The following is a 26,438-nucleotide window of genomic DNA, read 5'->3' as shown; positions in this document are numbered from 1 at the left end:
AAAGCTTTCACTGCCCCTTGTGCTTTCACCGCCCCTTGTGCTTTCACCTTTCTTCTCAGGAAACAGCGCCCATTGAACATACCAGGCAATTTGAAATATATAGGCAACCAGTGACCCTTTAGTGCTTGATTTATTACCATTAGAAATGGCAAGATTAAAGGGAAAGGAATTTTGTACAGGGAACCAAGTACTTATTCCAACTCCTCCCCAACATGTGTTCCACATCATTAGCTTTTAACGGTCTCCTTACTTTACAAAGTAATCATTAGTAGAAAAGACTCTGCAAAGCCCAGATGACAGACATTATATTGAAGTGGAAAAGCTCAACCAGGCCAGACAGAGGAACACTCATGCAGCTTGTCTGCTATCGCCAGCACTGATTACCATATCATTGCTTCAGAACTGGTTTTAGTTTTATTTCCAGTTCGCTCTGATTCGGTCAGGATTGCGTTGAAAAGATTAAAATGCTGTTCGCAACTGTTTTGTTCAGGTGTTCCCCTCTGCTGACGCTGGTGACATGTGTTTGTTTCACTTCAGGTTCAATTAAACAACTATCTTCCAGATTTTGTGGAGGAAGATCTTGTCAAATCATCATGAGTAAGAACACTGTTAAAAGCCAACAACGTGGAATATTTTACACTGCTTATTACTATAAATGGTATAGTTACTCTAACCTTAATATTTCAATCAAAGGTATTACTTGTTGTTAACTCCTAAAATGTTCCCTTTTCTAACCAGGGTTTTGGTCACAGAAGTATTTTCTGATTTCAGACATGTGGCGAGAAGAGCAGGTTCAGAGGCTGGGAATTCTGCTGCGAGTAACTCACCTCCTGACTCCCCAAGACTGGTCCACCATCGAAAAGGCACATCACAGGAGTGTAACGGAATACTTTCCACCTGACTGGATGTCTGAGGCTCCAACAACACTCAAGAAGCTTGACACCATCTGCGCCAAAGCAGCCCACACCCACATACACACTGCGAATGCACAGTGGCATCAATGTGTACGATATGCAACGCAACAACTCAAATAAGGGTCTTTCAACAGCACCTTTCGGATCCACAATCTCTACCACCTGGAAGGATAAAGGCAGCAGATCACGGGAATACCTGCAAGATCCACGCCAAGCCACAAATCATCCTGACCCAGAACCGCTTCATCAATCCTTCACTGTCACTGGGTCAAACTGCTGAAATTCCCACCCTAACAGTGCTGTTTGTATTCCTAATGACATGGCTGCAGCAGTTCAAAATGGCAACTCACCACCACCTTCTCAACTGTAATTAGGAGTAGGCAACAAATGTCAGTGACACCCACGTCCCGTGGAAAAACAAAACGGTAACGAAGATACTTTATATGACAGGAGCATACTGTGTAGGTATTTGCTGCTATCGTCAATTTCCCCAATAAATTTCCGAATGAATGGAGGACGCCCTGACAGGGTCTTACCGTGATCAACAAATGTTGAACACATTGAGTAACAGAGACAACTGAAAGGTAATTAACTCACAACTTACTGTATTTTAAGGAGCAAGTTACTGGTATGGATTTGTACTTTTGGCATTATTGTTTTGATAAAGGAAGATTCGCCTTATCTTACAAAATCTTGAAGATTAATTCACTCTCCAGAATCCACTTTGACGTCTCTTCAGTGTCCCCACTATTCTCTCATGCAAAAGACTTAATGGAGATCTTTCCATTAACTTTCAGCTAAGCAAATCCCAACTTTCTTTTAGAACCAAACAACTAGACTCCTCAGCTTCTTGAGTTGGCTTCAGGTTATACCTGGAATGTTTGTCAAGCTTCTTTCCAACTCATTCCAAGCTAGCTATTCAAGCTGACTGCTTTCTGCTACAATGCTCACTGCCTTTCCTCGTGGTGGTCACTAAGATGTTCTTCACTAGCTTCAAGGTAAGTAAATTTCCATCTTCTCAGCCCTACACAATCTCCAAGTGAGATGCAAATTACACAAGCCCAGGTCTTCAAGTGACTTGAGGGAGAAACACAGTTAAATTAAGCAAAAAAACACATGTTGACCCCCACAGCTCCTCTCCATAGCAATGTGGGGAACTTTGGGATATTCCAGACAAAAATGCAAATGAATTATTTTGCCTTCAAAAACAATCAAAAACCTTCAAATCCCAATGAATAATCTGTACCTTTAACTGAAATAGGGGTAGTTCTTCTAGCTTTATTAAAAGTTTGAAGATGTATCATTCATTGTTGAGTGTTCTCAATACTAACTCTCACCTTGTAAGTTAACCATGGGTGGCTTTTAACTGGAATTTACCCAGGCTTGTCTGATTTGCATTTATATTTGGGATGTCTTTCAGAATCTAAATCCAGCTTCTTCAATCATCTACATCAAAACAAATTCCAATTCCTAAAACCAAAGCTATATTCTAAAACATAATTATGAAACTGGATATTCGCAAGGGCAGATGGATGAAGTTATCAGCCAGGTTTTACCACCTTCAACTCCAGTGGGATTTTGACTAGTGTGTTTTTGAAAAATTTTGAACAAAGTCAGCTGTACAGATTTCTCTTATTTTTTGTGCTGAGAGAGGTATATGCTTTCATGCTTACACCTCACTAGCTTGAGTAATTACAACCTTAATTCGTCCTTCCAAAAGCAAAGAGCACCTAAACATCTAGTGGAAGCTCATTATAAATGTCAAGCGGCTAATTATCTTAGTTTTTTTTAATTTTACAAAGTTCCAAATTGCCCCATTTTTGATAGCTATAATCTAATAAGGATCTGTTCTGTGAATTTTTAATAAGATTGTATCTCTCCAAAAGTAACTCTCCGGATAGTAGTGTGTTGATGTTCATTAATATACTTTTACCATTCTTTATTCCTTGAAAGTATCAAACATTGAATTGTTACATACCGCAATTATGTCACAGCTTTTTAGTAGGCTTATAAAATATAATGAGCATTACACAGGTAAATACAACAAATGCTTATAGAAGTGATTGCACTAGCTGAATAATCATCCCCAAAGGAAAGCCTCATATCTCAATCCTCCACTAACCAGGAGTTAAGCTCTCCTGATTAAAAGCTAATAGTAGCAATACAAACTGGGCAGACCACAGCCTGTATCTCTGAATCTTACAAGGGTACATCAATTGACCCAACCTCTTTGTAATGCATCCAATAAACCTTAAATAAAATTGTTAATTAATACAATATATCTGTAAGAAAACATCCAACAGGATTTAAGTTGACAAATTGGGTAGCATCGTCTGAGAAACTGCTTGTTCAAAGTGCTGTTCTCTGTTTATTTGGAGCAGATTGTCTAAGACACTCTCATTCTCACCTTCCCATTCGCATCAGGATTTTTATAATGTGTCTCACATCTCCACATTTTCCCTCAGTGACCGCCTGGATTTCATGCTTACCTCTCATTCAGGAGACTGAGAATTCACACCCTCTTCCAACCCTGGAGCACATCATTCAGAGCTACACTTCGGTGTAGTACTGATGGCGTGCCGCAGTGTTTTGTGAGTTACTGTCCTTTGGATGAGATATTAAACCAAGCGCCTGTCTACTCTCTCACGTAGTTGTAAGAAGTTCCTGGTCAAAGCAGTACAGGGGAATTCTTACAGTGCCCTTGCGACACTGACATAACCTGAGAACTGAGATCTTGTCATTCAGTAAACATTTTTTAGCAAATGACAATAAAGCAGATTGTCTTGCTATTATTTCATTGTTGTCTGTGAGAGCTTGCTGTGTGGAAATTAGTAACCATATTGCCCTACCTTAAAACCGTGTCTGCACTGCAAAATTACTTTAGTCACTGTGAAGCACTTTATGATGTACTGTGATCTTGAGAAAACTATAAATACTATATAAATGTAAGCAGTTTCTTTATTATTACTCCAGGTCTCTATCAGTCACAGAAACCAGCAAAAAAGAACACAGAACAGTTGGCATTTCAAGCATGCCCTGTCCCAGTATGATGCAACATGCTGACATCATTAAGCACAAACCCTGCATAATCGCACCCAAAATCGTCTAATTTTCCTGGGCAAGAAACAAAGGTAGTGAAAATGCCTTACACCAAGAAAATTACTATTATTATTATTAATAACAATAAATACCAACAATCAGGAATGATTTTGGCAAAACTGCACTCCAATTCCCACAGCATTTACCAAGTTCCAGGAAACCACAGCAGCTCCCCGAGAACCTCCAAGACTGGGTCCTGTGAGGAGAAGCTTTCTGGCCCTACATCGAATATCTACAGAGAATCCATACTGTGGGCTGTCAACTTACATCAAAGGCTGGCAATTCCATCTGCAAAGAAATACTTCCGGGAGTGTATGACACAATCGGTGCAACATTTTTGCTTTCTTTCATCATTTGCCTTTCTCTTGACCTTTTCTGGGCAGGGCTTTTTCATCCAACCCTTCTTTTGTTGATGCTGCTATTGTCTCCCCATAGAGAAACCCCTCAACCAACATTCCCAAATCAGACAGCCACTTCTGCAAATTTAGCTTCAAATTTGCTCTGCAACTAAACTGATGGCTTCCATTCCACCAGTGTGATTGATCAAGCTGACTCTATAGTGTTAAAGGCAGTGTTGCCAAGATGTTCCCTCGCACGAGTTCATTATTAAAAAGCAGCTCCTATAGCTTGTTTCCCCCAGTAACTTCCTATCATGTTGCTTGAGGAAGCAGTGCTTCAAAAGATTCACAAATACTTTACATCCATCACCACCACCCCCTTTCCCTGCATACCCACCCTACAGCATCCATTCATTGATATGTGATAAATGCCCATTGGTTATATGAGGTATAAAAATCCCACTTCAAACAAAAATGATCCAATTTTGTACTCATGCTTGCACTCGGGAATAAACTGTTCTCATATCTACAGACAAGCCTCAAACTACACTCTAACGTTATGGTCAAGCTCAACAGGATACCACTATTAGCTCATTTCACAAGGTAGAAAAACTTGTTCATTCACAGGCATCAAAGGCTAACGTTTAAAGGAATAATGTTATTTAGTTAAATTAATGACCTCAATCAGTCTGCATTTTATGCCCATTAAAGTAATCCAAACTTCACAATCCCCCATGGGCTGTTTCTCGGTTAAATCTCTGTAACATTCTCCAGTTAAATCCCTCTTCTCCTCCTCAATCTGAGACTGGGACTCGCACTTTCCAGACATGATCACTCATCCATTGATATCCGCATGCGCTAGGATTCCTGCCCTCAACCTCTCCTTGAAATTTGACTTATCTAAGCTTTTAGTCCCTGAGCTCCATGAATCCACTGATTTTGCTCTGCAGTCTTTGACACAGTTGACCACACCATCTTCACCCAGCACCCACTCCTCCAACATCCTACTCAAGAGGCCTGCCCTGAATTCTTCCCTATGCCATCATACTTACAGCAGTTCCAGCAATGGGTTCTGCTACTATCTACCACATCATTCATCCCAAAATTACAATTTCAAGCCTAATTGCTTCATCCTCTGCTTTTTCTGTGACTTCGTCCATTCTAATGAGTTCAGGGTTTCTAACTCTGGCTTTTACTGTTTCCCACAAACTCTTCTCCCCACCATTGGCATCATTTTCAGTTGTTCAGGTTTTATGTTTTGTGATTGCTTCCAGAGACTCCCCAAACCCCCTCTTGTCCTGTAGAACTCATGTTTGACTAAGCTCAGGTATCTCTCCTCTGTTTTGTTGGCTTGCTGTCCAATTGCTGATTGCATTTCTTGCCCAGTTTTCTACACGAGAGACACTGATGCAGGAATTTGGTTGTTGATACTGTTGATTGCAGATCCAATAATAGAAAGTCGCATTTAACATGTAAATCACACTTGAGTGAAGTCACCAAGTGACAATTTCCTCTTCAGATTCGAGACATCTGGTAGCCATTGGATACTTTCTGTAATTACAGAAGTTTGCAATTTGCTTAAGAAAACATTTTAACATCTTGGTTGAGTATAGCTCTAGTTCTGATAGCTTGATGCAGAAAGATCATTTCCAGGATTTTGTGAAGAAGCAAATTGTAAAATAGCAAATAGTTCATTGTGCTGAAGGTCAGGTTATCAGTGACTGGGAGTAGATGTGCTGATTATTATTCAATTGAAGACTGCCCACTATCAGGTTAACTTGCCTGAAACTGCCAAGAAAAATCTGAACAGTTTAGCTTCTCTCTTAACAGAGGAACGGTCCTGAAAAGTAACACAAATTGATTCATGCAGCATGCACTCTGTCATCTTGACAAAGGATATAGTCCTTAGCGTAAGCTCTGAAAAAAGCTTGCCTTTTCATAGCACCTTCCTCAGGACTCCAGGAAGACCCAGAGCACTGTACAGCAAACATATACTTCAGAAGTCACTGTTGAAACAGGAAATACAGAAACCAATCTGGCAGACTGCAAGGTTCCCCTACAAACTGCAAAGTGACAATGACCAAATAATCAGTTCTGTGGTGTTGAATGAAGGAAAAATACTAGTCAGGACAGCTGGAAGAACTCCTCTGGTCTTCCAGAAAATAGTATCACAGTTCACAGAAAAGGCACACATGGCCTTGGTTTCTCTGAACGACAGCACAGCACCTCCTCAGTACTGGCACTGGGAATGGGAGCTCAAGTCTCTAAAGTGAGGGGAGAATGTCATCAATGAGTCACAGAGGACCCTAGCACAACCCTGAATAATGCACTCACTTAATGCACATTATCTCTTGGTGCTGGTGCCTTAATTAAGGCTCAATAATCAAATTAGATTGAGTCTAGCTGTCTAGTCCATGCTGACTGTACGCCATGGGACACCACCACTGCTAAACACTGTGTGTCTATTCATTAATAATTTCCATATATGAAGGCTACAACTGTTCTCTGTCCTTCAGATATAGAAAGACCACTGTACAGTATAAGAAAGACATGGAATGTAACAGAAATGTGGCGAATTTTCTAAAAGCAAATTGGAACAAATTGCCAGTCTTAGAGTGGGAAAAACATATATTCAATTAAAATGAATATTCTTGCTAAATTCTGTTATATTTGGAAAGCAGTACATTTGCAAAGACCTCAACATGGAGACATAGTGCTTGTTCGAAGAAGGGTGGAAGAGATACCAAGGATCGGTGCTACAGCTCTAACATCAATTCTGAAATGAAGTGGCTTCAAAGTCAGAAGCTACTGTCTCAATGGAAGCAATCTTCTCTCTGAGCCAGATGCTCTGGGTTCGAGTCCCACTTGAGAGACCGAAGCACAAAAATCAAAGTGGATGCTCCAGTGCAGTGCTGAAGTAGGGCTGCACTGTCAAAGATACCAACTTCCATTTAAGTTGATACATCATTGATGTATTCCCATCCCCAGTCATGCTCTTCTCCATCCAGCTCATGCACTTACTCCTCGTAGGCAAAAGGACACTGATATCTGCCACCAGCACCAAGCCCAGGCTGCTGGGTCCAGTATCATGTTCTCCTTTGGCAGCAGACCCTCCTCTCCACCACCCCATCCACCAGCACCTCCTGTTGGGGAAGTGGGGAGCTAACCTTCCTATCTGAGCCACGTCCTCTGTGATAATGACATAGTTCCAAAGTTTGAGAACAGTTTCTTGGAGCAAGTGCTCCATGTGAAGCCTGAAGTGTGAACGCTGGAAGGTCCCAGCAACAGCCAGTACCTGTCCCCTTCTGTCACGTTGGTTGCACAAAAGGGTGCAGTAGAGCCCAGATGCACCATGAGGAAGTTGATGGTGGGGGATTCAATGAAGGTAATATCATTGAATGTTCTGATGAGGTGGTTAGAATCGCTATTCAGTGCGGTCTCTGTCCGGCACTGCATGGCATTTCTATTACTTATGTTATTCAGAATTCACCGCCAGAAAGTGTGTGGAATAGAGATCCAATTGTGGCTTTCAAATGGGAACTGGATAAACACCTGGAGAGAGAAAAGTGGGCTTCAGGAATTCAGCAGAACAGTTGTATTAACGAATTTGCTCTTGTAGACAGCTGACATGGACGCAAAAAGCCAGATGGCCTTTTACACTGCTGTAACCATTCTATGATTCCATATCTCCTTATCTGGCTTGATAACATTCTGTTTTTTAATGCCTTAGTGAAGTGCCTTGGGATGTTTTAACACATTAAAGTGCAATATAAATAGAAGTTATTGTTGTCAAATTACAACACACTGGCAAATTATTGTTCTGCTGCTACGTTTGGATAATACCAGAGTATTAACCGTGTTATAACCATGATTTAAGGACAGGTATTGTTTAAAACAATAACATTTGCATGTGATTTCTATTGAACACTAAGAACTAAAAGCAATGTTACGTGGCAGTAGCCCTGTTAACCCCTGATCTGCAGGTCATTGCCACTCAGCAATTCTGCCAAGAGGAAGTTTATATCATACCAAACACAATGGAGAGCTGTTTGTCCATTGTGTTCCTATCCATTGCTTTGTGAAGTTCCTGGCCAGACTTATAAATAAGAAAATAAATGTGGAGCTGGGGCAGCGTATTTGCAAAACCTAAGTCACAGTACAAATGAACATGATGAAATAAGGAGAATAAGACACAAAATATTCTTGGCATCCATTCTCTGACTCGAATCTTCTGTTTGGTTCTTTCCAAAAATAGAAGTTTTAAAAACATCTATATTGTATGTGACAAAGACGAGGGAATAGACATTCATTCCAGGTGACAGCGCAGGCAACTTGATGTTTGCATCTCTTGATATTCCATTCCATCGCAGTCAATGGAATTAAATATTAGACACTGCATAGAACCAGCAGCCAATCCAATGCTGCCCTGTTCTGCACCACTGCCCCAGTGAAATGTCTACCCCAGGCCACCAACCAAACCAAGAGAACAAGGTAAAGCACAAGAGAAGAATGCGAAACAGAAGTAGGTCTTGCCTGGTCTGGTTCTCCCAAATGCGAGCAGTTAAAATGCCTTATAAAAGCTAAAGAAAGGTGCGACAATTCCATGTAGCTATTTAAATTGAGGTAATTTAACTTTGGATTTGTCCACTTCCATCATCATTTAAGTGTGTGGTTTAAATTCAGGCCTTTACTGGGTTTAGCCTATCGACTGACATGCATTAAACCTCTGAACTACGGGTAGTCACGTATTGCTTTGCCAGTTTTCTGATGGACAGAGACCTCCAAAATAGTGACACTGTCAAATACTTACTGACAGAATATTAATGTTTGCTGTCAGAACCAATGTAGTGAATCCAAACTGAGTGAAGTTTCAACACAGGCCCTACAACACAGGAAACAATTGTGCAATTTAACACTTTAAAGCAGCTGGGAATAGTTAAGGGCCCCATCCATATAGCAAAGGCTAGTATTGGATTACTCCGCTTAAAACCTCAAGAACAAATTTCCATCATTAAGACTCATCTTGGCAGAGGATCAAGTGGCCCTTGTTTTCATACCTTCTTGAAACAAAATCCATGCCCATTAAGCATGATACCATATATAAGGTCAGACAGACATTGGTTTATTTGCAGTAGTAACGTTTTTCTGCTGGGGTCGAACACCCAAAAAATGTTTGGGTCCACTTTTTGACGTCAACCAAAAGGCCATTAAGCATAGCTGGAGGTCACTTAATTTCCTGGTCATGAACACAACCAGCAAACCAAATATTGTTCATTATATTCTCACATTAAATTTATTAACATATCACCTTCCAGGCAACTATCAGTGTCTCAGAATATACCACAACACAACACGACTTCATAAACTTCTGAATTAATGATCAGAATATCCACTCATTGACATTTGTGCAGATGTCCATCTGCTTTGAGTGTGACTGAGGTGTAGAATAATTTCTTACTTTAAAACTATTTTTAAACTAATGATAACTGTTTCCATTAATGTTCCAGAATAAAAACAATAAACTGACTTACTTGACTATTCAATAATCCAATCACAACACTGGGCTACACAACTCTCTAATCCACCAGGATCTTGAGTTATGCTGTCCAAGGTCACACTATTGATTTCTGTACATTTAACCATTACCAGTTTATACTGTACTCTGTCTATGCCACTGTGTTCAAAATAAAACATTATTTACCAATACCTTTCCTTCAAGACTTATAAAAGGAAAACTACATGACAAACAAATCTGAACACCAAGTGTTTCTAAAAGTAGAACCGCATTTTCAATGAGCGTAATTTTGATGTTTTAAAAAAACCTTCAATTAAACTTTGAGGATACTGATTTCAACATGAATCAAGCATATTTCCATGAATTCAATATTTACATAACTCTATTCTGGACTAAATACTGAAACAAAATTCCCTTTGCTCCTTTGTATGCAGAGCTAATTAATCACAGACAAAATAAGACTTTGGAAGCAATGAAGTTTCCCAAGTGGATAGTGAAGGGACTGAGTGGGATAAAAGGAGCTGGTATGAAGCAGGAGAGAGGAAGATGCACAGTTGTGATCATTGGCCACCACCCCTGGATATTTCCCAGTAGGTTTGCTTGACCACTCATCTCACTCAAATCTTACACAAACCTCTTTAATCACTAAGCAGATACCCTCAGCCAGTCAGAGCCATATGACTGTAAGGAGATACAAAAAACCCTGCTCAATTTGGGCACCAAAGAAATCTGGCCAGGTTTTCTCCATGCCAATAGAATCCAGTGCAGGAGATCACATTGCCTTGACATATATTACAGGACACCCAGCTCATGTACATTTGTGATCACCACCACAGGCAGCGACACGTCCAGCTCTTGCCCATTCACATCATTCACAAATCAGGCCAGCATCCTGTTCCACGTGTTCACTATTCTCTCAGAAATCAAGACTAATTGAATATTTAACCTAGTACTACCTTCAACCTCAAGTTGTCAGTGTGATCTCTGATTTACCCTTCTCTACCCAGTTGAAGTAAATGTATCCATGCAAACACAATTGAATCCTTCATTATTTTGTAAACTTGAACCAAATTGGTCCCAAGGCTATGTTTCTTGAAAGCAAACAGAATTCAGCTCTTAAGATCTTTATTGTTACCAAATCCTCAATACCCCAACAGTTGGGAAAACTGTAAACATTATTATAAATGAGATCCACACATAATTTTGTAAAAGGGCTATATCTTTTGTTTTGTGGTTAATTGTTCTGCCTGTGGATCCGTGGCTCGGTACTGACTTTAGGCACAGCTTTGGAGTGTAGATGAAATTCTAGAGAAAGATGCACCAAAAACACCCCGTTCTTTTTCTTTCCAAGCAAGCCTCAATTCTGTGGGACGAATGTAAATTTAGCGTTATAACAGCCCTAGGGCACAAGACTGCACTTCTTTTAAAGTTGAACAACTCAGGCACCCATTCCCTCACAGCGCATCAAGATCTGCTGGTTATTGTTCAGCATTCTCTACAGTCCTAACCCTCACATATAGTAAATATCAGGTAACATCTCAGCCTAAGTGCAGGGGCCAGTGAGCTACTCACTGAGATAACTTAGCCTACTGTTCATTAACAGGTAGCTGAAAGGCAAATATCTCACCCCACCATAAGTCAAAGGAAAGTCTTGCGAATGTTGGAGTTAACAAGGTGTAGAGCTGGATGAACACAGCAGGCCAAGCAGCATCAGAGGAGCAGAAAGGCTGACGTTTCGGGCCTAGACCCTTCTTCAGAAAATTGGAGTTAGCACAGTGACCAAGAAGGGAAGCTGGGTTAATAATTCAACACTGCCAAACCTGCTGAGTACCTCCAACACTTTGTCCTTATTTCACCTTTCCAGGATTTACAATGTTTTGCTTTTAATGGAAGCAAAGTTGGGTCAGTTTATCAGGAATAGCATCAAGGGAGCAGGAGATTGCATCTCACGTTAAACTATGCCCAGCAATGGAACTAGAAAAGGTAGGAAAGAAACTTGAAAGAAATGGTGAATCATAGCTTAGGTCTGAGGCAGCTGAATAAACAATCTCAATCTTTGGATTTATTCTTCAAAAGAAAGTTAAGAAGAAGGGAGAGGGCTTCTAAGACACTGTTATGAGTGGAGAAAATAACTTAGAGGTTATCTTTACTTTCTGGGATGATCCTAAAGCAGCGTGGGTTCTTGCTGACGAGATAGTCATAGAGTCATTGAAATGTACTGCACAGAAACAGATCCTTCAGTCCAACTCGTCTGTGCCGACCAGGTATCCCAGGTAAATCTAGTCCCACTTGCCAGCATTTGGCCCATATCCCTCTAAACCCTTTGTATTCATGTACCCATCAAGATGTCTTTTAAATGTTGTAATTGTACCGGCCTCCACCACTTCCTCTAGCAACTCATTCCATGCATGCACCACCCTCTGCATGAAAAAGTTGCCCCTTAGATCCCTTTTAAATCTTTCCCCACTCACCTTAATTCTATGCCCTCTAGTTTTGGACACCCCCATCCCAAGGAAAAGACCTTGTCTATTTACCCTATCCATGCCCCTCATGATTTTATAAACCTCAATAAAGGTCACCCCTCAGCCTTCAAAACTCTAGGGAAAATAGCCCCAGCCTATTTAGCCTCTCCCTCTTACTCATCAAAAAGAAAGGTCAAAAAATATCAGAAGCATTCGGTTGGTATGTTGTCATTTTGCTGGTTGGTGTGTTGAAAAAGATATAGAAATTTCAATACTTAATTCCTGAGCATGGGGACAGTCTGCTACCTAATGTTACATCGTCCCTTCTACTTGAAACTAACCGATGTCTCCCCTCTCTGAAACTGTCTCTATAAAATTACTTTTGGTAGCTCCAACCCAGCTCACATCAGGCATAGCTCTATACCCCCAAAATTCAGTGAAAAATATTGGCAACCTATTTAGAAAGACCATGGAGAAAGGCCTTTACCAGAAAACCCACACTTGTCCATTAGAAAGTATTCCACCAAGTCTGGGATTAAAGCACATTATTGAGATAGATTACAGGAAGTTTCAAACCAAAGCTAACCAATACTGTACCAGAATTTGAACTGCTTGATACAGATGCAGTACCAAAACTAGAAAAAACATGCCATTCCTCAAGACAGTGGAACTATTTAGAGAAACCAGTCTATTGTATAGTATGAAATTAATTTTATCTTGCCCGCTCCCAAATTCAGATACTGTGACTGGTCAATCCTAATATTATAGGTTCCAATAGTCACAAACAAATCAAGTTATCATGTTGTAGCAAGGCTTTTGCTGCTTGTTGTCAATGTTACTGGGTGGGATGCTTTAAAATGACAAAGTGCCTCAACTATGGAAGGAAATGGAGAAGCAGCCCACTTCCCTTTGTTAGAAGCACATTTCCTGTTGGATATGCAAATATAAAGTAAAGTAAAGTAAAATATCAAAGCCAGAGAGATTTCTGTGGGTTATTCATTCTCTTTGAATTCCAAAGGGAACTACATTAGGGATACCTGGGGAGGGAGAGCAGTAGGGGATGGAGGAGAGGCTGAGGAGAGACAGACTGGAGTGATGGAGCAAAAGAATTTTAATGATGCAACAAAGATCCTTTAATCCAACTATTCTCTGTACTTCTTAATCATTTTCCATTTATCCCAAGTATCATAACGAAGGCATCAATTCAAGGATTATGCGACAGTTTAAAGTCAAGAAGAAATCTGAAATTGAAATAGCAATTTTTCAGTAGATTTATGATTGAAAAATCCAACTATTTGTTAGTGGGGCTGGTGGAAAGGATTCCAATAACAAACTGTGAGTAAAGGAGAGAGTGAATCCCTCTTCGAATTCAGTATTGTACATTGCAGTTGGAAAGGCAGAGTAAACAGACTAATAGGTTTCTCTCTGCCCAAGACTTACTATTTCCTTTCTAACCATTAGTTAAATACTTCCAGTTATTATTCAAAGGCATTGGTTATTAACAACAGACAACTAAATGTTAAGTCATTTAATGGCACTAAATTACTGGAATCAACCATCAAATTCCTTGCAAATTCATACCCTGTGTATAAATGATCACCTAAGCAGTTGTGTTGCTTGTGTGTTGCTGTATTCTCAAGCAGCCAAATTTAGAAAAGACTATTTATATATAGAAAGAAACACAGCATGCTTTGTTTCAAGGCAAGAAGTTATAGTGATGGTTGAGAGCAGAACTCATATCTTGTATTCTGCATTTTCATTTACTCTTATCACCAGAAGCACAAATTTTATTGGTGAGAAAATCCTGAATAATTCTGTTTCATTGTTACTTACAATATCCCCAAAATCATAAAATACAGAAGCCCATACTAATGAGGTCTTGTAGTTGAAGTGGAGTAAGGAATCTGAAATAACTCCACAAAGGCCAGTACCCCATCACCAAGTCACTCTTTATTTACACATGCATAGTACATGACAGAGCCACAGTAGACTTTACATTTCAACATGCCCAACAACTAAAGGAGTGATCAACAAACGACCGCACTATTGAACGGAGAGCCAAAGCAGTGGAACAGAAGTCAGAGGAAGCCATGGTCAGACCACACCTGAGAACTGCACATACCTCTGGTTACCACACCATGAAGAAAGCATTCACGCATTGGATGTGATATAAAGGAAACCAATTCCTAATGTCAGAGGATTGGGCCAGGAGAAAGGAGAAACACGGGCTTTCGAGTCTTAAGGAGTTGTGTGACAAGTGCTACTATATCAAGACAGTTATGGGAAAAGCAAAAAGGCTTGGGCTCAAACTATTAAAAGGCAAACTCAGAGCAGGTTTCAGGAAGCACTCCACAAGGAGTGACCAACACTGTAAACACACTCCCAGATGGCACAGTGGAGGAATGAATCTAAGAACTGTTTCCGGCTGGATTCCCTAATGGGAAACTACAGGGTCATTCTGAATGGATGAACTTAGATGGCCTCCTTTACCCAAAATTATCCTGTGAATTACAAGATGTGGTAGGGAAGAGAATGTAAAACAATGAATATCAGCTAAGGTTTCTGATTACTACGGAGTACCTAACCTCCACCATCCTCAAGCACTTGCTTGACTGGTGCGAACAGAGTCAGATCCACTGATCCACAATGGGCCTCAAAGATGAAATCGTTCAGAGGAACTACTGGAGGAGTCAGCCTCCTACAAAAACACTTTCCAAAGCGAATTATCACCTCAAATGAGGATTCAAAAACAAACTGAATAGCTGACAAATCAAAATTTTAAAAAATGATAGCAATTCTTGAACCTGTACACAGGTGTTGCAGTGACATTTTAGTAATTTAAATATTAAACATACAGTTATGCACAAGCAGGAATTAATGATTAACCTTTAATTTTCTTGCCAGAGTGACAGCACTGCTCAGATCAATGGCACTATTTCACCCCTTCCCCCGATCTGAAGCATGGGTCTCTAGGTCGCATAAATTGGTAAATTAAAAGTGCATTGGAGATAAAATGCATACCCTTGATGCTTGGAGCTGATCTATTACTATGGAAAAGGAACAGGAAGTCAGCACCAGAGATTTAGCTATGAGGTATTTTATAGTCTATGACCATCATAATGAAAACATTTTTCAAAAATCAATGACATTCAAATTCATTAAATGTTAAGCACTCCAAGCTTATAAATTCTAGCTCATGAATCGCACGGTCAGGCTACCTTTCAAAAATATTTCAGAAGGTGGCATCTGATCAATATTTAACGTGCTTTCCCAACTTTATTCAAAGAAAGAAAACCTTTTAAAGTAAATTTGTGATTCTACAAATTAACAACGATAGAGAGTGTCCAAATATAAACCGAAAAAACTGCGGATGCTGCAAGTCCAAAACAAAAACGGAAGTTGCTGGAAAAGCTCAGCAGGTCTGACAGCATCTGTGAAGAGAAAATCAGAGTTAAAGTTTCGGGTTCGGTGACTCTTCCTCAGCTCTGAGGAAGGGTTACTGGAGCTGAAATGTTAACTTCGATTTCTCTTCACAGATACTGCCATAGATTGTCCAAATATTGAAGTTATTTTTCCGATTCAGAACAAGAAAGTCAGTATGATTTAGAACCCAGCACATTCCCCTAACTAAAATTCATCTGAAAAACAAGTCCAAGTATCAAAGATGTACACAAGGACATATACAGACCGGCAGATGCATAATATTTAAATAAAAACACTAGTTTAAAAGTTTTCTGTTCATGGGATTGTGGATTCTGTGCTACGCCCAGTCCAAAAAGACAGAGATGGTAATTTCAAAGAACTGAAGGCAGCTCAAGAAAATTAAAGCCTGCTGATGGTCAGTGTGAGACTTGCCAATGAGTTAGAGGATAAAAACATGAGCTGGTATCGTAGAGGATGTTATAGTCAGCTGGGACACCAACTGGAGCTTTAAGTGGCTGCAACACCCCTTTGCCAGTGGGACAATGCCATTCAGGTTTTACTCCCAATCATTTATAAGTGACTCCTGTTGAAGAGAGTGGATTGTGACCTGTTTCACTTATCCGATTTGCTTCACTTCTCCATAGGCAGCCGTGGTGTGGGAGCTCTGAAATTCCCTTGCCAAAGCTTTCCAGCCTTTCTCTCCTGCTCAAAGTTCTGCTTAACAGCTCCCTTTTTGACCAAATATTTGTCCATACGTCCTCATATTACTTGGCTTGGTGTCAAATTTTATTTGGTAATGCTTTTGTGAAGTGTCCCAGGACATTTTACGACATTTAAAAGGCGTGATTAAAATTGTGTAAGTTGTTGCTGTTGAGGATCAGAATGGATTCAGTGTGGATGACCCTAAGCGACGAACAAACTGCCTATAAACACTGTCCAGAATCATCCACGAATGGTCACTTAGGGAAAGTACATGAGAACAAACATCTTCCATGAAACTGTATTCTACCAGAACCCAACCTGAGCGTGCAAAGGGTGTAAATAATGTTCCACTGAACAATAATTCAGATTTTATTCCATCCAAATCAGAATTACCTGAGATCCGATATTAGGATCGGATTACATACAATGTCCATTTATCTACCTCACTTAATACAGCCCACAAGGATGAAGAGAGTCAGCAGACACATGACCAGAGTCCAATTTTAGTGCAGCAGACACATACTAGACTCAATTGAGGAATAAATATAAGGTTCATTATTAGATTAGATAAAGTAGTTTCTGTCTGCCACTGACAACAGGCCATACACTCTCTTCAACTTGTTTTGGGACATGCGTTTTCCCATTGTGCTCTCAAATTATAATCAGCCCCATACACATGTAAACCACATACAGCACATTTATCTGCACATCACTAGAGAAATAAGGCATCATTTATAAAAGGGATTAGTGTCCTTTGAGGCAAAAATATGGTACTGCATTTCAAGAAATATTTTAAACACACAGCATTAGCTAAATTTAGAGACTGTGGGTCAAAAACTGAACCTTGTTCAGGGACCAAAAGAGATCTGATGTGGGCCAGTTTTCAATCACCTCTCATATCTACCAAGTCTGGGCATTTAAAGAAACAAAAGCCAAAAGAACTGCGGATGCTGTAAATCAGGAACAAAAACAAGGTTGCTGGAAAAGCTCAGCAGGTCTGGCAGCATCTGTGAAGGGAAAAACAGAGTTTACGTTTCGGGTCCAGTGACCCTTCCTCAGAACTTAAAGAACTTAAATTTAAAGAAATAATTCTTGCAGCAGAGAATGTTCCCCTATCCACAGCATCCTGACTGCCCCGAGACCAAAAGGCCAATGTACCTCTTTTTAAAACAGCGTGCCAACGGCTGAGGTGCAACAGTTCTCTGAAATAATGTCAAATGAACACCAATAGTGTCAGGCTCCTGCTTCAGGCATGGTGGTGGTGGCGGTGGCGGTGTGCATGTGTGTGTGCGCGCGCGTGTGTGGAGGAGAGGTCGCTGTGTCCTTGTATAGCACCTGTTTAAGACCATGCAAGAATCTAAAGCAATTCCCTTCCCTATGAATTATGAGTAATGCATTAACACCTAACTGACAACTTATAGTATTTGTACCGTTTTGTGCTGAGATGCACTTCCAACACTAGTGACCAGGTCCCCTTCACCCACCAAAACTCCTACCAGGCCTACTTCAGGGACTCTAGATCAAATCAGTTGCGCTAAGTGGATCCACAAAACTTCTTTTAAAGTGCTTAGACTACGTACGTGTACCTTGCCTTTAACAGAGTTCACCTTTCGGGATTCCCTGTGCTGTGTGTGTACAATGTTACAAGTCTGCTTGCTGTTATCTGCCAAGGACCTGCAAGCTTTACCCACAGATATCGGTTAGTTTGCTTTAATGTCTGATTCGTAACTAACAGCGTAATTTACAGTTTGCAATAAACTAACAAAATGTGCTGTCAGCACTGAGTTTTGTTTCATTGGTTTGGAAATAATAAATGAAATACCCTTGAAAAGGAAGGGAAAATCAGCATCATTTTTGTCACTGCACGTATTTCTAATACAGAGTTGCTAATTTGGAGTTTGTTTCTTGTGATTCCAGTAGACCATCTACATAAAAATTTCAAAATTAATCTCAATTTATGATGCCCGAACAGTTCTGAATTTCAGCTGTCAGAACTGTACATCACTTTGTAATATATATTTTGGTGAAAGGTTTGAATTATATCCTGTTCATGATACAATTAAACACTTCACTGGAAATCAATGTAAAACTGATGAGCCTTGAAAATGGTGCATATGGTTTAGAACATTATAACATATTGCCTTCACTGGAAACCCTTTCAGTAGCAATTTAAATCTACTTACAGCTCCTGCTCCTGATGGTAACCCTTCAACAGATTTGTGTAATATGATAAAAAAAAGTGAACATTTTAAAAAATTAGTCAACTACTAAATTGTCCATAATAACAGAGTATTAGTGTAGAAATAGCTGGCTAATTTATGCCAAATACTGAGCTTCATTTTTCTGAGGGTCTCAGTTTATAATACATTGCAAAAGTGCATCAATGATGCAACAGGAAAGGTTAGGAAAGCGCAGCCTGAGTAAAGGCACTCATATCTTTCATTATCAAAACAGCTAAGTGTCAACTTGACGCACTGTCATTTCTTCAGTCAGAATTCTGTGGGTTCAAATCCCAACCCCAACACCATGCCCCTCCAAAAAGGACTCAACACTCATTATCCACACTGCAACATCAACACTATTTGTGCAAGATCCTGACTGCCCTCAGTCCCTCATTTAGCAGGTGAGCATCCAAACAGTCTTGTGAACAATACAAATTAGCCTAATATGTGAGTGCATTTCCTGAACACACAAAGGGGGGCAAAGAAAGAGAAGGTGGCACACAAAATGGTCATAAAACAAAAGTGCTGGAGAAATTCAGCAGGTCTGGCAGCACAAAAGTGTCAGATTGACCAACGTTCCAGAGTATGATGGTCTTTGCTTACTGCTGAGGCTGTCTGCAGGGAAAAACAATCACCAGCAAGACTGGTTGGGGCTGCAAGATCAGAACAAGGTAAATGTGTGGACTGGTACAGCTACGAGGCTAGAGATAATCATATAAATATAGAGATAATTATAATCAAGTCGCGGCACTGTCCAATGTTAAAATACCCAAAAATACACAACTAGCCGACCTGAAAGAAGAGAAGGTCTTCTGAACAGAAAGATTTCCAGGAGAACTATATGTGACCCTGGAATAAAATGCCACTGGAGAGGAACCAGACTTGATTGTTCCTTCATTCTGGAGTTACGCTCTCAAAAAAGATTAAATGAAAAGTTACTTTTTGCATTCTGACCATTTGAGTCAGAAAATAATGTCAGTGGCTCACCACATCCTTGTTTGAATTCTGAGCAGGGATCCCTATACCTCATTGAACAGTCCTTCCAGCAGTTGAAGATGTAAAGTCAGTAGTGATTTACTCCTCTCTTGTAAACTCATTTAGGATAAATGCTACACTGTGAATGAAGGAAAGCACACACACACACACGCGCACACACACACACACGCGCACACACACACACACGCGCACACACACGCGGCAAGCAATGCTCTTTAAGGATTGTCATTTCAAGCCTTGGACAAACATCAGCTGCAGTGTATTGGCAGATTATTGTAAATCAGCCATCAAAGTCCAATGTCACATATTACCAAATATTTGATCCCTATTCCTGCGGTTGAACAAACCCTCTCAGAGATGTAGGGTGCCTTTAGACCTCCAGAGGAACCTCTGACATGGTCTCTGTTGCCAGGCAAATCCAGAAAGAAAATGTCAAGAATAGCACCAGGTACTCTCCACTGTAAGCATTAACCTAAACAAAGTATGGGAGTCAGTAAATGGTGAGGTTCTGTGAATGGTACTCCAATGACTTGGATATCCAAGAAACCGCAGAATCCTGCAATTGCCTCAGGTGATTATATAACTGTAACTGTCTATTGAGTGGGAGATCTGAAACAAATGACTTAAAAATCCATACTGGGATTGGCCTCTTTGAACAACCAATAACTTCATCTAAACATTTATGGAAGCTGCTGTCTCTCCAACATGTGACTAGCATAAAGACAGCCTTCAGATTAATATGCAGGACGCAGCACTTCCTATCAGAAACTCAACTCAGTTTGGTTGTAAGCTGTCAAGCATGAGCCAAAGGAAGCCCTTCTTCAGTAGGCTTTGACATTCAGACAGCAAATATCCATCAGGTGGATGCATTTCATGCCTACAACTTTAACTTGCATTTACTTTTAGGTTAATCTTCTTCAATGGAAGCACTAAGTTTCCAGATCTCAGGTTCTGAAGAAAAGTGTTAAGCTAAAATTAACTGGAGCATCTCCTGGTTTCTGTCAGTAAGCATCACAAATGGAAAAGACAACTCGTGTATTTTTCAGATAACAAGGTGTAGAGCTGGAAGAAACCAGCAGGCCAAGCAGCATCACAAATGGAAAAGACAACTCGTGTATTTTTCAGATAACAAGGTGTAGAGCTGGAAGAAACCAGCAGGCCAAGCAGCATCAGAGGAGCAGGAAGGCTGACGTTTCGTGGCTGGACCCTTCTTCAGAAATGGGGGAGGGGAAGGGGATTCTGAAATAAATAGAGTGAGGGGGGGAGGCAGATGGAAGATGGATAAAGGAGCAGATAGGTGGAGAGGAGACAGACAGATCAAGGAGGCGGGGGTGGAGCCAGTAAAGGTGAGTGCAGGTGGGGAGTTAGGGTGGGGATTGGTCAGTCAAGGGAAGATGGACAGATCAAGGAGGCGGGGATGAGGCTGGTAGGTAGGAGGTGGGGGTGGGGTTTGAGGTGGGAGGAGTGGATAGGTGGGAGAAAGGACGGACAGGTTAGGGAGGCAGGGACGAGCTGGGCTGGTTTTGGGATGCGGTCGGGGGCGGGGAGCTTTTGAAGCTTATGAAGTCCACATTGAGACCATTGGGCTGCAGGGTTCCCAAGCGGAATATGAGGTGCTGTTCCTGCAACCTTCGGGTGGCATCGTTGTGGCACTGGAGGAGGCCCAGGATGGACGTGTCGTCCAAGGAGTGGGAGGGGGAACTGTAGTGGTTCACGACTGGGAGGTGCAGTTGTTTGTCGCGAACCGAGTATAGGTGTTCCGCAAAGCGGTCCCCAAGCCTCCGCTTGGTTTCCCCGATGTAGAGGAGACCACATCGGGAACAACGAATACAGTATACCACATTAGCAGATGTGCAGGTGAACACCTGTTTAATGTGAAAGGTTTTTTTGGGGCCTGGGATTGAGGGGGAGGTGGGAGGTGTAGGGGCAGGTGTAGCACCTCCTGCGGTTGCAGGGAAAGTGCCGGGGGTGGTAGGGCTGGTGGGGAGTGTGGAACTCTGCCCAGATCCCCACTTCTTCAATACTGGGTCAACATACCCACAACTGAGGGCATCCGTTACCCTACCTATTGCTAGCTTATTATCCAGGCATTGAGTTGAGTGCGCTGGTGAGGAAACTGGAATAGTCTCAATGATTTGCCTCTGACTAATTTGAGAAAATGTCCCCTCAAATCATTGGGTGAGTCTAAAGGAATAAAATAAAAATCAACCTTGGAAGGTGCTGCAATTATTCAGAAATGTTTAGAACAGGCATTTTCAGAACATTCTTTAGAATGCCAACTGATACACTATTGACAGAACAGTAAACAAGATGAATGTTAAAGGATAACCTTCCCTTGCTCCTCTTTCAAAGAAATGGGTTCAGTGAATTTCCCGCCTACCTAGAATATACATCCTGGACAAAATCCAAGTAGAGGCAGTCTCTAGGTTATGAATGGATTCTGTTCTTGAATACATTTGTAAGTCAATTTGAACTTAATGGAACACACTGCAGTATAATATAAATACGAGAAAATATCTGTCTGCCAAATCTTTATAATCAATATTAATACAGGATCTCGTTCGTAAGTACGAGAGCTCCTGAGTCACACAATCATAAATCAGGGACCACCTTCAAAAGACTAATTTCATGGAGATAGCTTGAAGCATTTGCACTGAAGTTTTATGAAAATCAGTAACCACAATGCTAATAAACTTTTATCTGTAAATCTCACATCAGTGTGATTCCATGATGGTTTTCTTGTGGAAAGAAATAAACTCACCTACTTTAAAACAGGATATGCATACCGAACAGACTTCTAATCCCAGGCTTAGAAAGGCAGATGAAGGTGAGTTGATGGTTTTCAGTATTGGTCTCCAAAACCATTACCATCCCTTAGATCAACTAACTATACCCATCACTATTCAGTTAAATGGAGGCTGGCAGCATGGAGTTCACTTCTTACCCTTCTAGTTCTTTAAAACTTTCTAGCTACACATCTTGCATTAGTTATTTCAAACTCTATACAGCTAGAAGCACAATTCTCCATCCAGCCATGAAAATGCTGTTCCTGGATTTATTATTCATTGGCAATAGTGGAAACCACATAAGGCAGGATAAAAGGAGCAGGAGTAAGCTATTTCCCTCTTCAAGCCTGCCCTGCCATTCTATAAAATTGTGGCTAATCTGTCCTAGGTCTCAACACCTCTTTCCTGACAGTTCCACATAGCCCTCAACTCCACGATATTTCGAAACTCGATCTACCTCTTTAAATACTTTCAATGATCTAACCTCCGCAACTCTCTGGGATAGCAGGAAATTTTCTGACCATGAAAATGGCAGATATCAACAGGTGAATCATCAGGAGGCTCTTCTGGCGCAGTGTCAGTGTTTCTTCTCCAGGACTGGGAGGCCTGGGTTCAAGTCCCACCTGCTCTAGAGGTGTGTAATAACAACTCTGAACAGGTTGGTTTGAAAAATAGGTTAATAAAAAAAACCCTATAATTGTGAAGATAATACAATTCTTGTATTGTACTCTATGACCTTGGCCTCACAACCAAAACCTACATTCACAATGGTTCATCCTCATTCCAATGCAAGTGTTCTGTGCTTTCACTCATTTGGATTTTGCAGTGAAACCAACGAGACTCTGTTTAGTGGAGAAAGGATGGCAGGTCGTGGCTGTAGGTGTTTCATAATGAGGAAATCACTGCTCACATTCTCCAAGTTAAATCTGCGTGACAAGTTTGGAAAGACTGCACTCTGTGGCAAGTTGGGCTGTTAGCAAGGTGCTTAGCCAGCAATAAGTGAGCAGCAACTGGCAACACACCATGGCCAGGTGAGAATCTCACCATGAGAAGTGTAAACAAGATACAGTAAGATGATCTCAAAGTCGAGATGGGCCTCACTGATTAACTGTACCACACATCTCACCATAGCCCACAGTTTTCAGAGCCCGATAAAGATTCTGTCCGATGTCTTCAAACAGCATACAGCAATAAAATTAGAAGGTAGAGTGTATGGTAAGCTCTTCACAACTATATAATCCATGGCCATAACACTGAATTCATACCATATCATTGGTGATGTTCACAAAAGCATGAGATAATGTTGCCTTTGAAGCTCATCTTCCCAATTTCCCAATTGATGTTCACATATTGCTTGGACCTTGTTAATGGTCCAACTTGCCATAGGTTGTGATCTTACTAAACTAGCAGTACAAACTTGCCATGAGAAAAACGCGACTTAGCAGGCATATTCCAATCATCCCTCAGCAACAATGAACCGTTCAGAAAGCATATTACAGTCATGGTTTCCCGCTGGGATTGAAAACCATCCAGTTTCTAAAAGATCAGTGTGGTTCTCAGCAGATAAATATAATCTAGATTTGCCTTTCTCTCATCCTCCATGAACTAAAATTCACCCAGTACTGAACCTTCCCTGCTCAAGATCCAGACACTGTTGTTAAGTATTAGACCTTAGCAATGACAGAGCAACGCCATCAAGAAGTTGACTGTGAATATCTTCATCCTCGCATTCAAGACCCTCCCAAGGCCTCATTCCCTGTGGAAAACCTTGACCTTTTGGAGTGAAGACTCTAACCAGAGTCATAAATCTTCATCTGGCCAGACAGCAGTTAAAGAAATAGGTTACCCCATGCGGCACTCTGCGCAGAAGACACTAACAAAATAAGTAACCACAATTCAGACCTCAGGTGATCTTCTGATGTCGGTCTCTTATATTGGATTACTACTTGTTTCTCATGCTCTGCACTCCACTATAGATTTCTGCTCCTTTGGTCACTGCAATTCCCTTCCTAAACTGACGTATTTTCTCACCTGTTTCTGTTTTCGAATGCTTCCAAAACATTACTTTGATTGCGCTTTCAAAGCACCCAGTGCTTCCCTTCACTTGCCTTTCCTGGCCAGTCACCACACTGTTTGTCTACCATCTCACAGAAGTGCTCAGAGATTTCTCTGCATGAGGATTGCTATGGGAAGTGAACTATTGCTACTGCTTGCCAAGTCACTGTTAACTGAACGTAACTTAATTCCCACTAGTGATATCATATTCAGGGGAGGTCTTTCAAAGTTTGCATGAGAAATTACACACAGAGAAGGAGTAGAGAGATCACACACAGGGAGTTGCCTCTCCAAAATGGATAACTACTGGTATGGACCCTGTCCGAATTAGGTTCGCTAGATCAACATGTCTTTCAAATCTTATAAATGAAAAAGTTTCAAAAAGCCACTCACTCCCACAAGCACCACCCCCCAAAATATATAAGCAATCACTATAACATGTAATTCTGTAAGCACTGTATGGAACTAGCTGTGTCTAATGCCCATTTTCACAAAGTAGAAATGGCAACATTTCTGCATGATTCTGAATACACACTTTATTTCTATAAGGTTTGTGCTCTCCCACCCATGAACAAACCCAAATCTCTACTTCCTTTAGAACAATATTAACTTTCAATTTTCCAAGTGAGCACTTTTAAATTTTCCAGGTCAGCCTCATCATTCAAACAACTGTATAGTTCAAACCACACACATTTTAATACTTGTAATGCCAGTGGGTGTTAAGCTGCCACTTCTGTCTCAAGCACGTTCTCCCCAGTACTGTCATTTGTCTTTTCATTTCACTTAGCATTGCTGTTTTTACTAATGAAAACCTATGAATATTGCAACTGAAGACAACTAACTTTTAAGCCATGCTATCAAACCACTCGTTAGTAAATTAAAATAGCTTTCCAAGAAATGTGGAAGATGATCTCAAGGGTAATCTCAGCCTCCGTACCACTTGTTCCAACATTCAAATACTATGGGGCTCCTCAGTTTCCATTAGCGGACCAACTCTGTGAATATGGCATAGGATTAACTTCAACCTTCTTCTTCCCAGGCAGTTCTCCAGGGAAGGAGGATGACTCACTTCTGCTCCCAGTTTGGTGGGTTCAGAAATGGCTGAAGACTCTAATATACGATATAGGTGGTGCTTGAAGGGTCAGGTAGATGAGCTATTTGGAGGTTTCTACACTCTCTCTAACGTCTCACCTTTGTTGTTGTGTTGACATTATGGACTGGGAAGAGCTTGCTATCAATTATTCAAGATGGCAACAAACTGCATCGTGCGTCAAACCCAAATGCCTTGATGGTGTGGCAGTCTAGTGGTGAAGAAGGAGAGAAAAGGAAGGGAAATCTGCCATCCAAGTACCAATACGTCATGGAACACCCTGCAACAAGTGCCCATAGATCTACAGGTTGAGACACAAGCCTCCTGTAATAACTTGAGAGGAAGAATCATATAAATGCCATATAAATACAGTGAATACAAGAACATGAGAGAGGTTAGAAAACCTGCAGCAAGTAACTCACCTCCTGACTCCCCAGAGCCTGTCCACCATCTACATGGCACAAGTCAGGAGTGTGATGAAATACTACCCCCTTTGCCTGGATGACTGCAGCTTCAACAACACTCAAAAAGCTTGATTCCATCCAGGACAAAGCAGCCTACTTGACAGGCACTACATCCACAAATATCCACTCCCTCCACCACTGACGCTCAGTAGCAGCAGTATGTACTATGTACAAGATGTACTGCATTCACCAAAGACCCTCAGACAGTACCTTTCACACCCACAACCACTGCCATCTAGAAGGACAAGGGCAGTAGATACACAGGAACACCACCACCTGCAAGTTCCTCTCCAAGTTACTCACCATCTTGACTTGAAAATATATCACCGTTCCTTCACTGTCACTGGATAAAATTCTGGTATTCCCTCCCTA

General features: G+C 40.9%; 2 protein-coding genes across 2 annotated transcripts in view; one reads left to right on the top strand and one right to left on the bottom strand.

The window, feature by feature from the left end:
• LOC109937215 (sesquipedalian-1-like) overlaps window positions 1–605 on the top strand; it is a 212,336-nt gene extending 211,731 nt beyond the window's left edge. The window contains exon 3 of the transcript XR_007264665.1: window positions 538–605. The gene's annotated coding sequence lies outside the window, so the exon portion shown is untranslated. The remainder of the gene's footprint in view (window positions 1–537) is intronic.
• The window catches only part of cux2b (cut-like homeobox 2b), a 293,668-nt gene that overhangs the window by 167,898 nt on the left and 99,332 nt on the right, over window positions 1–26,438 (bottom strand). The gene's annotated exons all lie outside the window — the stretch shown is intronic.

The sequence above is a fragment of the Rhincodon typus genome, chromosome 24 (assembly GCF_021869965.1).
Source record: "Rhincodon typus isolate 14 chromosome 24, sRhiTyp1.1, whole genome shotgun sequence".
Classification (NCBI taxonomy): Eukaryota; Metazoa; Chordata; class Chondrichthyes; order Orectolobiformes; family Rhincodontidae; genus Rhincodon; species Rhincodon typus.
The sequence above is the reverse complement of the archived record's forward strand: the minus strand, read 5'-3'. Positions and strand labels throughout refer to the sequence as shown.